This window comes from Ranitomeya variabilis, chromosome 1 (assembly GCF_051348905.1).
Source record: "Ranitomeya variabilis isolate aRanVar5 chromosome 1, aRanVar5.hap1, whole genome shotgun sequence".
Taxonomy (NCBI): domain Eukaryota; kingdom Metazoa; phylum Chordata; class Amphibia; order Anura; family Dendrobatidae; genus Ranitomeya; species Ranitomeya variabilis.
Genome location: NC_135232.1, coordinates 907,037,035 through 907,049,995, shown reverse-complemented (window position 1 = coordinate 907,049,995; position 12,961 = coordinate 907,037,035). Strand labels below are relative to the sequence as shown.

Sequence of the window (12,961 nt, the reverse complement as noted above, 5' to 3'; positions counted from 1 at the left end):
GCATCTGCCTTCACATTTTTAGAACCTGGTAGGTATGAGACCACAAAATTAAACCGAGAGAAAAACAACGACCAGCGCGCCTGTCTAGGATTCAGGCGCTTGGCAGACTCAAGATAAATCAGATTCTTGTGATCGGTCAATACCATCACCTGATGTCTAGCCCCCTCAAGCCAATGACGCCACTCCTCAAAAGCCCACTTCATAGCCAAAAGCTCCCGATTACCAATATCATAGTTTCGCTCGGCGGGCGAAAATTTTCGAGAAAAGAACGCACAAGGTCTCATCACGGAGCAGTCGGAACTTTTCTGCGACAAAACCGCCCCAGCTCCGATCTCGGAAGCGTCGACCTCAACCTGAAAAGGAAGAGCAACATCAGGCTGACGCAACACAGGGGCAGAAGAAAAGCGGCGCTTAAGCTCCCGAAAGGCCTCCACAGCAGCAGGGGACCAATCAGCAACATCAGCACCCTTTTTAGTCAAATCAGTCAAAGGTTTAGCAACATCCGAAAAACCAGTTATAAATCGACGATAAAAATTAGCAAAGCCCAAGAATTTCTGAAGGCTCTTAAGAGAAGTAGGTTGCGTCCAATCACAAATAACCCGAACCTTGACAGGATCCATCTCAATGGAAGAAGGGGAAAAAATGTACCCCAAAAAAGAAATCTTTTGAACCCCAAAAATACACTTAGAACCCTTCACACACAAGGAATTAGCCCGCAAAACCTGAAAAACCCTCCTGACTTGTTGGACATGAGAGTCCCAGTCATCCGAAAAAATCAAAATATCATCCAGATACACAATCATAAATTTATCCAAATATTCACGGAAAATGTTATGCATAAAGGACTGAAAGACTGAAGGGGCATTTGAAAGACCAAAAGGCATTACTAAATACTCAAAATGGCCCTCGGGCGTATTAAATGCGGTTTTCCACTTATCCCCCTGCTTAATTCGCACCAAATTATACGCCCCACGAAGATCAATCTTAGAGAACCACTTAGCCCCCTTTATTCGAGCAAACAAATCAGTCAGCAGTGGCAAAGGATACTGATATTTGACTGTAATTTTATTCAAGAGTCGATAATCAATACACGGCCTCAAAGAGCCATCTTTTTTAGACACAAAGAAAAAACCGGCTCCTAAGGGAGATGAAGAAGGACGAATATGTCCCTTTTCCAGGGACTCCTTAATATACTCTCGCATAGCAACATGTTCAGGTACGGATAAATTAAACAAACGACCCTTTGGAAATTTACTGCCTGGAATCAGATCTATGGTACAATCGCAATCTCTGTGAGGAGGGAGTGAACCAAGCTTAGGCTCCTCAAAAACATCACGATAATCAGACAAAAATGCCGGAATCTCAGAGGGAATAGATGATGAAATGGAAACCAAAGGTACGTCCCCATGAGCCCCCTGACATCCCCAGCTTAACACAGACATTGCTTTCCAGTCAAGGACTGGATTATGAGATTGTAACCATGGCAATCCGAGCACCAAAACATCATGTAGATTGTACAACACAAGGAAGCGAATCACCTCCTGATGGTCTGGAGTCATACGCATAGTCACTTGTGTCCAGTATTGTGGTTTATTACTAGCCAATGGCGTAGAATCAATACCCTTCAGAGGTATAGGGACTTCCAGAGGCTCTAGATTAAACCCACAGCGCCTGGCAAAGGACCAATCCATAAGACTCAAAGCGGCGCCAGAGTCGACATAGGCGTCCGCGGTAATTGACGATAATGAACAAATCAAGGTCACAGATAGAATAAACTTAGACTGTAAAGTGCCAATTGAAACAGACTTATCAACCTTCTTTGTGCGTCTAGAGCATGCTGATATAACATGAGTTGAATCACCACAATAGAAGCACAACCCATTTTTTCGCCTAAAATTCTGCCGTTCGCTTCTGGACAGAATTCTATCACATTGCATATTCTCTGGCGCCTTCTCAGAAGACACCGCCAAATGGTGCACAGGTTTACGCTCCCGCAAACGCCGATCAATCTGAATAGCCATTGTCATGGACTCATTCAGACCTGTAGGCGCAGGGAACCCCACCATAACATCCTTAATGGCATCAGAGAGACCCTCTCTGAAATTCGCCGCCAAAGCGCACTCATTCCACTGAGTAAGCACAGACCATTTACGAAATTTTTGGCAGTATATTTCAGCTTCATCTTGCCCTTGAGACAGGGCCATCAAGGCCTTTTCAGCCTGAAACTCTAAATTAGGTTCCTCATAAAGCAACCCCAAAGCCAGAAAAAACGCATCCACATTGAGCAACGCAGGATCCCCTGGTGCCAATGCAAAAGCCCAATCTTGAGGGTCACCTCGCAGCAAGGAAATTACAATCTTAACCTGCTGTGCGGGATCTCCAGCGGAGCGAGGTCTCAGAGAAAGAAATAATTTACAATTATATTTGAAATTCAAAAAACGAGATCTATCTCCGGAGAAAAATTCTGGTATAGGAATTCTAGGTTCAGATATAGGAGCATGTATAACAAAATCCTGTAAATCTTGAACTTTTGTGGCAAGATTATTCACCCCTATAGCCAAACTCTGAGGATCCATTTTAAGCAGGTGAGATCAGAGCCATTCAAGGGTTAGAAGGAGAGGGAGACAAAGACTGCAATTAGAGCTGAAATGCAACTGATTCAACTATAGAGCAAGCACCAAGGAAAAAAAAAAAATAAAATTGCAGACTTCTTTTTCTCTCCTTTCTTCTGCCAACAGTTTTAACACTGGGCCGGCCATACTGTCATGGTTCCCAATGGCAGGGGAACGTCAGGACACATAAATAACGGACGAGCTCTTGGGTGATGGAATCTCGAGCTGACCGTGAGCTAAACCTACCACACAACTAATAGTGGCCGGGGGGCGTGCCTACGTTTTATCCCTAGACGTCTCTCGCCAGCCGGAGGACTAACTAACCCTAGTAGAGGAAAAAACAGACCTGGCTTACCTCTAGGGAAATTTCCCCGAAAAGGAGACAGAAGCCCCCCACATATATTGACGGTGAGTTCAGAGGAAAAGACATACGCAGTATGAAGGTAGGTTCAGCAAAGCGAGGTCCGCTTACTAGATAGTAGAAAGATACAAAAGGGAACTGCACGGTCAGCTGAAAACCCTTTTAAAATACCATCCTGAAATTACTTTAAGACTCATGTGTCAACTCATGACACCGGAGTGGTAATTTCAGCCCACAAGAGCTTCCAGCTACAGAGAATGATATAACTGTAAACTGGAACAAAAAATGCAAACAAACTTAGGACTAAGAGTCCAACTTAGCTGATCAGTAGTCTAGGAGCAGGAACATGCAACAGAAAGGCTCTGGTTACATTGATGGCCGGCAAGGCAATGACTGAAGAGCAGGAATAAATAGGAACTCCCCACTACTGATGAAAACAGGTGAACTGAGAAAGAAAACACACCCGAGTCACCAGTACCACTAGCCACCACCAGAAGGAGCCCAAAAGCAGATTCACAACAGAAAGGTGGGCAATGTATGCAGGGTCTAGAAAGGTGGGCAGTGTATGCAGGGTCTAGAAAGGTGGGCAGTGTATTCAGGGTTTAGAAAGGTGGGCAGTGTATTCAGGGTTTAGAAAGGTGTGCAGTGTATTCAGGGTCTGGAAACATGGGCACTGTATTCAGGGTCTGAAAAGGTATGCAGTGTATTCAGGGTTTAGAAAGGTGGGCAGTGTATTAAGGGTTTAGAAAGGTGTGCAGTGTATTCAGTGTCTAGAAAGGTGTGCAGTGAATTCAGAGTTTAGAAAGGTGGGCAGTGTATTCAGGGTTTAGAAAGGTGTGCAGTGTATTCAGGGTCTAGAAAGGTGGGCAGTGTATTCAGGGTCTAGAAAGGTGGGCAGTGTATTCAGGGTTTAGAAAGGTGTGCAGTGTATTCAGGGTCTGGAAAAGTGGGCACTGTATTCAGGGTCTGAAAAGGTATGCAGTGTATTCAGGGTTTAGAAAAGTGGGCAGTGTATTAAGGGTTTAGAAAGGTGTGCAGTGTATTTAGGGTCTGGAAAGGTGTGCAGTGTATTCAGGGTCTAGAAAGGTGTGCAGTGTATTCAGGGTTTAGAAAGGTGGGCAGTGTATTCAGGGTTTAGAAAGGTGGGCAGTGTATTCAGGGTCTGGAAAGGTGTGCAGTGTATTAAGGGTCTAGAAAGGTGGGCAGTGTATTCAGGGTCTAGAAAGCTGGGCAGTGTATTCAGGATTTAGAAAGGTGGGCAGTGTATTCAGGGTCTGGAAAGGTGTGGAGTGTATTCAGGGTCTAGAAAGGTGTGCAGTGTATTCAGGGTCTGGAAAGGTGGGCGCCGTATTCAGGGTCTGGAAAGGTATGCAGTGTATTCAGGGTTTAGAAAGGTGTGCAGTGTATTCAAGGTTTACAAAGGTGTACAGTGTGTGCAGAGCTCAGAAAGGTGAGCAGTGTATTCAGGGTATGGAAAGGTGTGCAGTGTGTGCAGAGCTCAGAAAGGTGGGCAGTGTATTCAGGGTATGGAAAGGTGTGCAGTGTGTGCAGAACTCAGAAAGGTGTGCAGCAGGTGACGGTAAAGAAAGATGTGCAATGTGTGCAGATTTTAGAAAGCTGTGCACTTCAGTTGGGGAAGAATTGAAGAAGCAGCAGATGTCTTTTCATCAGACTCTGCTACTGAGGACTGCTAGCCTCCAGTTTGTGCTATTGGTGTGAGGCAACATACAACCTTTTTGCTTCTTTTTCAGGTGGTTTGTAGCAGGTTACCTGTATAGTTACCTAAGCTAAGGTCTAGTCAGTACTCTGGAAAGCAGTAGTTAATTAGTGTTTTGTGTAAGGATGTGGCAGCTCGGCATTCATTTTCTACACCAACAATAAAGAACAGGAGAAGTCCTCTTTTGATTCTCAGATTTTCAAGTGTCACTGTGTCTGACTGCATTTGCTCCCACTTTGCTTCCCGCTACACAGCTAATATACCAGCCTGATGAAGCGACGTAAGCAGTCTTACGCTTGCTTTGTAACATCATTCACTATGTTTTGTTAGCCATTAAAAGGTACGTATCACACCTGCAAGATTCCTATTTTGGTTCTCCCACTGAGAGCACTCTATATCTTTTTTCTACTGGCTAACAAGGTACCAAATCACCATTTTTTTCGTACAGCTAATCTGTCACACAGGATTGATCTAAATTTTGCATCATTGTTGAAATGTATATTTTGATTCCTTTTCATGAAGTAACCTCAGTATATTACAGCTAAGACATCTCTCAGTTTCAAGAAACCGACCTGACACTGCAACTACATCAGCTTGTAGCCACTTATCCAGCGTCTTTTTCAGCCATCAACCTCGTAGCAATGACATGATTCCATTTTCTTTATACATATATATACATATATATATTTATTTATTTGTAATTTTTATTCCAGTTTTGTGTGCTGCTTGTTCGCTTATTATTTTAGTAACCATGGACTACAAAGCTTTCAACATCTATTTCCATAGAGCTTGACATTTGACAGGTTATTAATCCTGTTTTATTTGATATGCACTTATACATGAACTGCTTTGTGAAAGATACAGTTTTAGATACAGAAGATGTGTGTTATTATCAAGCATGAATAAAGGTATTAATCCATCTTAAGTGACCTTAGGTGACAAATGCAATTTTCATGAATCATGGAATTGAAAACCCACAATTTGTGTCCCTTGTGCAATGTACAGTAATTGCAATTAAAGTCGGTGATTAGACTTGAAACACTGCAATGTTTCTATATAAACACGGCCTGTAGTTGCGATAGCTCCATCATCTATGGTCGTCTGCAGCCACTCACAAAGATGATCACACACTGGACCTCATCTTCACCCACCTCTGCTCCCTATCTAACCTCTCTAACTCACCTCTTCCTCTTTCTAACCACAATCTACTCACATTCTCTTCCCTCTCCACTCCTTGTTTACAATCCCCACCCCACAAACTTGCACACCCTCGCAGAAATCTTAAACACCTTGATCTACACTCACTCTCTGAATCCCTCCTCCCTCTCGCAGACATAAGTTTCCTACACAATGCGGATGATGCTGCCGCTCTATATAACACCACAATAGCTGCAGCTTTGGAATCTCTTGCCCCTCTCACACATACCAAAACTCGCAAAATCAACAGACAGCCCTGGCACACCAGCCTGACCAAAGAACTGAGGCGAGCTTCCAGGGCTGCTGAGCGGAGATGGGAAAGATCCCACTCCAACGAGCACTTCATCGCATTTAAACAGACCACACTCGCCACAGCAAAACAAACATACTTCTCATCTCTCATATCGTCCCTATCTCACAACCCTAAACAGTTATTCAACACCTTCAACTCTCTCCTCCGTCCCCCAGCACCTCCTCCCTCCCCACTCATCTCAGCTGAAGACTGCCTCATTTTTCAAGCAGAAGATTGAGAACATCAGAGACAGTTTTAGTCGACAACCCCCAGAGCCCTTCCTCCCAACTACCCAGCCCTCCACCTCCAAAACCAACTTCTCCACCATTACAGAAGATCGACTCTCCACTCTACTCTCAAGATTGCATCTTACATTCCTGCACTTGACCCGATCCCTTCCCACTTCATCCCAAACCTCACCACAGTCTTCATCCCAACTCTAACCCATCTCCTCAACCTATCATTAACAACTGGCGTTTTTCCCTCAAGCTTTAATCATGCCTCAATCACACCTATCCTCAAAAAGCCCTCTCTTGACCCATCCTCTGTATCTAGCTATCACCCTATATCACTTCTCCCCTATGCCTCAAAACTACTGGAACAACACATCCATCTTGAACTGTCCTCCCATCTACCTTCCTGCTCCCCCTTCGACCGCTTACAATCAGGCTTCCGGTCACACCACTCCACTGAAACTGCCCTAACTAAGGTCACCAATGACCTATTAACCGCCAAGAGCAAGCGACACTACTCTATCCTCCTCCTCCTGGACCTGTCCTCTGCCTTTGACACAGTGAACCATTCCCTATTACTACAGACCCTCTCATCCCTTGACATCACAGACTTGGCCCTATCCTGGATTTCGTCATACCTAACTGACCGAACATTCAGCGTCTCCCATTCACACACCACCTCCTCACCTTGCCCCCTATCTGTCGGAGTCCCGCAAGGTTCAGTTCTAGGGCCCCTGCTCTTCTCCATTTACACTTTTGGCCTGGGACAGCTCATAGAATCTCACGATTTTGAGTATCATCTCTATGCTGATGACACACAGATCTACATCTCTGGACCAGATATCACCACCCTACTTACCAGAATCCCTCAATGTCTATCCACTATTTCATCCTTCTTCTCCACTAGATTTCTAAAACTTAACATGGACAAAACAAAATTCATTGTCTTTCACCCATCTCACGCGACCCCCCCAACAAACCTATCCATTACAGTAAAGGGCTGCCCACTTTCCCCAGTCCCACAAGCTCGCTGCCTCGGGGTAATCTTTGACACTGATCTCTCCTTCAAACCGCATATCCAAGCCCTTTCCATTTCCTGCCGCCTTCAACTCAAAAATATTTCACGGATCCGTACATTCCTAAACCAAGAATCTGCAAAAACCCTAGTCCATGCCCTCATCATCTCCCGCCTCAACTACTGTAACCTCCTGCTCTGTGGCCTCCCCTCTAACACTCTCGCACCCCTCCAATCTATTCTAAACTCAGCTGCCCGACTAATCCACCTTCCCCCCACTATTCTCCGGCCTCTCCCCTCTGTCAATCCCTTCAGCGGCTCCCCATTACCCAGAGACTCCAGAACAAAAGCCTAACCATGACATACAAGGCCATCCACAACCTGTCTCCTCCATACATCTGTGACCTCGTCTCCCGCTACTTTCCTGCACGCAACCTCCAATCCTCATAAGATCTCCTTCTCTACTCCCCTCTTATCTCCTCTTCCCACAATCGCATACAAGACTTCTCTTGCGCATCACCCCTACTCTGGAACTCACTACCACAACATATCAGACTCTCACCTACCATCAAAACCTTCAAAAAGAACCTGAAGACCTACCTCTTCCGGCAAGCCTACAACCTGCAGTAACCACCGATTGACCAAGCCACTGCACGACCAGCTCTATCCTCGCCTACTGTATTCTCACCCATCCCTTGTAGATTGTGAGCCCTCGCGGGCAGGGTCCTCTCTCCTCCTGTACCAGTTATGACTTGTATTGTTCAAGATTATTGTACTTGTTTTTATTATGTATACCCCTCCTCACTTGTAAAGCGCCATGGAATAAATGGCACTAGAATAATAATAAATAATAATAATAATATTATTTCCTAGCAATTACTGCAAAATAAGATTTCCATGAATAGAGCAGAATTGAATGGTATGTTTAGGCTTTCATAAAAAGAAAGTGAGATGATGAAAACTGTCTTAAAGGGAATCTGTCACCAGATTCTTGCTACCCCTTCTGAAAACAGCATGATGTAAGAGCAGAGATCCCAATTACAACAATGTGTCACTTACTGGGTTGCTTGCTACAATTTTGATAAAATCACTGTTTTCTCTGCTGCAGATCTACCAGTTCTCTAAATACTATAGATTATAGCAACAACTCAGGAAATAATAATTGCATATCAATGTGAAATCTTGGTCCACCACTTACAATATTTAGCATAATTATGTTTTCATTATTTTAATCGTCCTGATATGCGCACACATTCTATCAAATTGTTTTAGCTTTATTTGTTGTATGACTATTGCTAATATTAAATAAAGAAATATCTACTGTATTATACAATTGTCTGGCTTCCATGGTTACTCAATAGTTTTGGTGGTGGGTGTGTGTCAGTTCTCTGAATACTGTATTCTGTATAACTCTGCCCACACCACTGATTGGCAGCTTTATGTGTACACAGTGCATAGGCAGAAAGCTGCCAATCAGAGCTCATGAACATGGCAGCATGTGTTCGCCTATTTTATCAAAACTACAGCAAGCAGCCCAATAAGGCTGTGGGCACACAGTGCATTTTTGATGCGCTTTTGCAGTGTTTTTATCCTCAAGGAAATGGGCCAAAAATGCTATGGATTCCTTGTGCAAGTTAATTCAATGACAATCATGAAGTGTTGTGCACATGATCAGTAAATTTCCTTTGAGTACTTGCAGTGCATTTTTTTTGCAGCATGTGAATTCAGATGTCAGTGTGACCTCGCAGGTGTGACCTGCAGTAACACTACCATAGGTAAGACAGTCAGTCAGAGCACTGCAGGGGTCATGCTGTCAGATGTCAGCATGACTCCGCAGCTGTGACTGTGATTGGCAATGGTGACCTGCGGTAAAAAGCTTATCACAGGTCAGCAGGCATAGGCTGATGAGACTACTGCTCCCATCGGGCTTTCCCTATGTTGGTTATTAAAATTAAGCGGGAGCCCACGCAATTATTATTATATTTCTTTAAGATTAACAGTTGCTGTTTGATTACAGCCTATGTACTTTTGTTCTGTTAATGCTCTTCCATAGGCTGGTGACAATGTGTGTTCATGTGTGAGTGTTTACTTATCGGCTTAGTAATGAGGGTGTCGGGCTGACACCTTTTCATGACTAAACCTAGGGCTAGGTGTCAATGACAGCTGCTGACACCTAGACCTAATTCCATTACCCTGATGCCACTGCATCAGCCTGAAAAAGAAGGTGTTGATCCAAGAAATTACATCACAAAACTTTTTTTTTAAATATCATTATTTAGCTAAAAAAACATTCATTGCTGTACAAAAACGCATGCAAAAACCACATACAAAAATGCAGCAAAACCACGCTTTTTTGCTGCAGCGTTTTTCCTGCCAAGAGATGCAGAAATTTCTGCAAGCAAATACTCAACGTGCACACATAGCCTAAGTGACACATCGCTTCAATCAGTCTCTCTATCCCTTCATCATTTAGCGCAGGTGGCAAAAACCTGGTGATTGACTTGAAGAAAAATGTATAATGATATGTAAAAACAGAATCAATATGAACCTACTGGTAACACATTCAAATCACTGTCAATTATTGAAGTTGATGAGTTGAAAGCAGTAAAATGGGCCTAAAAAGCATCAAATTATGATGGCTAGTCAACTGAGTCACATCATTTGTGAAATAGCAGGTCTTGTAGGTAGGAAGGACCATGGATGTGCAGGTGATAAATTCATTGGTGCTCAAGACTCTTTGATTTAAATTGAAAAGGAAAGTTAATCAGTCCGGTCTGATTTCATAGAAGAAAGAAATACTCTAGTATAGGTTGTTATAGGTGACTACCTAAACATTATTGCCAAGTACACCTCTTCTCTTCCTAATGTCAGAGAGTGCTTTCTGCAGGATGATGATGGGACATAAGAGCTTCAGTCATTTATAGAATAAACTGTTCACAATTGACTGGCAAAAAAGAAGACGTAACTATTCATGCAACCTGCAGAAGCCAGAAACCAATGTAAGCATTCAATGGTGAGTCTAGGGATCACAACCTCCATCACCTCATGCAGGGCACAAGCCAAGCACTTCATAAATAATGCAATAAGTACACTAAATTATTGAAGACATGTAGCTAGACCTCCACCAGTCAAGGGAATGGGGCTCTGAAATGCCCTTACTGAATCAAGTGGTGGCCATGGATGTACACCACCCCCGCACATATTGTCTGAGGGACTGCCAGTGTATCATCTAAGAAGAGGAAAAATTTACAAAAATGGTGATGATAACACTTTAATGTGTTTTTCATTTTTATTGAAGAGTAGTTGGAAATAATGATGTATGTTTCATTTTGTAGACATGTATGTGATGAAGAAAGAACAGTGGCGATAATGTAAAACAATCATCCCACAAACAGGCAATCCCTCCTTGTGTTGCGGCTCTCTAACAGCCACAAGACATGCAGCCGCGGGGACTCAAACATATTTTTTGAGCATGCCGATGACACTCGGTTAGCGCCCGAGCACCTTATCCGAGCATGTTCGCTCATCACTGATGAAGATGCATAACATGTGTCCATGAAATGCTTTCTCCATATAGTAATTTCTTTATTAAAGTACATGTCTATAATGAATAATTAGGGTTAGAAAGCCTTAAACTGAAAACCTTTCACTCTCATCCCACACCTTACACTTAATTTAATATCTCAGCTATTTTATGTGAATTAATTGACCGCATTGAGGCTGTAAATATAAGTAACACGATTCTACACGTGACTGAATAAAGGCAGGGATGGTGACTTTTTGAACCCAGCAGTGATTGTTGGTTTAGCAGGTCTAGAATTAGACTGCATTACCTGTAAAAATTACTAAAGGACACTTATGAAAAATGCCTAATAACATTGCATATATAATTTGCATGTGAATTTTATGTCTGCTCAAAAGTAAATGTGATTCTATTTTCAAAAACATTGAGGGGGAATTTAATCAAAACCGATATTTCTTGCGCCAGTCTTGAATAAGAGTCAGCAGGCATAAGATGTCTCTTAACAATGAAAATGTTTATGTCTCATATTAAATTTGGCATTTTTTGCGCTAACCTTTTTGTAAAAAAGCCCTATATGGGTTGCACTTGCACTTTTTCTTGCTAGTTGTCATTTACTGCCCTCCCTCCCACTAGCACTCGGGATCTTTGTGTCTTACACCTGTCATTCATTAAATTGCTCTATTATTCATTGTATTTATTATATACTGTGTATTATGATATATATGTGTTTTGAATAAACTTTGAAATTGTCTTTGGGACGTTTTGTACTCTTTTCTTTTGCCTTTTGTTTTTTCATCCTTCAAGTTAGGGTCTGAATAATTACACTCAGACCTGAAATATATGTGTGCAACGTCAATTAGTTATCTGTAATTACATACTATAATGGCAACAGAGATGACATCACTTTAGACTGCTGCTTTCCCCAGGGTGGTAATGATACATCAGATGGAACACAAGTTTTCACACAAATATACGGTAATAATTATTATTGTATACGACAAATGCAGAAAGGAAATTAAACAGCCACATAACACTCAGTAGCACTAAGCAATGGGCCCAGACTGAAGTGCTCAAGTTCCTACGATTGTTTCATATTTAGTAAACCAGGGCATTATTCCGACAGTGAGAGGTCAGTAAGTTAAAGGGGTATTTTTAAGTTTGAAAATCATCCGCCATCTATGGAATAGTATAGGGGGTGACTTTCTGATCACTGGGAGTCCAACCTCGGGACCCCCACCAATCTCGAGAATGGTGTTCTGAAGGGCCAGAATGAAGCAGTGGTCAATCACGTCCACTGCTGCGCCACTCATTCTTAATGGAACCGCTGGAGATAGCAGAGCGCTGCGCTTGGCTGGTCTTTGGAACTCCCGTAAGAATAAATGAATAAATGGCAGTGCTCTAAATTAATCAATACCCATGTAAAATAACAGAAATTATATTATTCCATGTGGATTATTGGAATTAAAATATCTTAAGAAATAGAAAAACTGGCATTTACATTTCCATAAATACCGTACATTTCCACAATACTAAATGCTACTCAGACTATCCCTTCACAATTACTATATTACAAAAAGGAAAATGAAACCTGTACTCGCTTTTGGTGCTGGCATGATGCCAGCGCCATCGGTGACAGGTCTCCTGCAAATGGGCCGCTTCACACTCAATTCCTTCTGAAGTAACTGACATCCAGAAGGCATTAGAACTGCTGATGCTCTCTTCCTCCAGATGTCAGTTATGTCAGAAGACAGTGAAAGTAAAATGGCTGCTGATTGGTTGAAGGGGTCATATGACATAACAAGGTCACACAAGCCCTAGGAAAACTGGCGCCAACATCAAAGGAACAGCGTCAGCACCAGAGGTGGCTACATGGGGGAATATAGTAAGAGAAAAGGGTTTGTTTGAGTAGTGGACAACACCTTTAAGGGTTACATAGTTGTAATAGCCTCTTTTTGCCACAAACTACACAGCTCTCAAGACAGGATTCACCTTGTCATGTGTTGTTTCTTTG

General features: G+C 42.7%; 1 protein-coding gene across 3 annotated transcripts in view; it reads right to left on the bottom strand.

The window, feature by feature from the left end:
- The window catches only part of COL25A1 (collagen type XXV alpha 1 chain), a 643,948-nt gene that overhangs the window by 71,310 nt on the left and 559,677 nt on the right, over nucleotides 1-12,961 (bottom strand). The gene's annotated exons all lie outside the window — the stretch shown is intronic.